The 794-nt window shown below is 64.7% G+C and overlaps 1 protein-coding gene across 3 annotated transcripts in view; it reads right to left on the bottom strand.

The window, feature by feature from the left end:
- Positions 1-794, bottom strand: part of SLC39A14 (solute carrier family 39 member 14) — a 55,168-nt gene that overhangs the window by 30,835 nt on the left and 23,539 nt on the right. The window lies entirely within an intron of this gene.

Here is a 794-nt window from a genome sequence, read left to right as displayed (position 1 = left end):
GCAGCTGAGGTCACAGCCTCGATCTGGTCAGCAGAGCTGTGCACACAGCGGTGCACCCAGGGCCAAGGCCTCTGCCACAGGAGCGCCCCCGCAGGTCTGCCGGGTGGCAGAGGGAGGCCGAGGAGGGACACGCCATCTGTTCCGAGGGCACAGGCTGGCCCACGGGCACTTTGTTCACAGCCCAAGTCTGGGGAGCGGGTCACACTACTTTTGCACCTTTCTGGGAAATGGGAAGGGAGCAGCTGTGGCTTGCTGCCTCTGGAAGCGACCCAGGGGCCTAGTACCCTGAGAACTTGCCCAGCCTGGCAGGTGGAAAGTGTCCAATGCTGGGGAGAAGGCTAGCACAGAGATATAGATAGGCCCGTGGGTGTCACATAGCCAGGGACGGCAGAGCACAGGACTCACCGTCAGGGAGCGGGGTACCGGGGACAGGGGCAGAGCAACTCCAGGGCCCTGAGCCTCGGCCCCATCTCCTGGCAGGGAAAGCAGACCTGGCTCCCTACAGCCAGCGGGGCCCACCTGGCCCCAAACCACCACACTCCGAGAAAACAAGGGACCGGGGGCTGGCCAGGAGCCCTCCAGCTTCCAGGAAAGGACAGGGAGCTGCAGGGCCGTCCAGGGCTCTGCCCACAAGCAGAACACACTTGACAGTGCTCTCCCACGCCAACGACCTTGGGGCTTCCTGGACGAGGGAGTCAGGCGCTCGGTGCCTTTCCCTCTGGAGGGCTGCCCAGCAGTCCCTGGGGGAGAAAGGGGTTCAGCCGAGCTGTCGGCCTTCCCTCCTCTCCCTTTCC

This window comes from Tupaia chinensis, unplaced genomic scaffold (genome assembly GCF_000334495.1).
Source record: "Tupaia chinensis unplaced genomic scaffold, TupChi_1.0 Scaffold000494_1, whole genome shotgun sequence".
Classification (NCBI taxonomy): Eukaryota; Metazoa; Chordata; class Mammalia; order Scandentia; family Tupaiidae; genus Tupaia; species Tupaia belangeri.
Note: the sequence above shows the minus strand (reverse complement) of the source record. Positions and strands in the feature narration are given on the sequence as shown.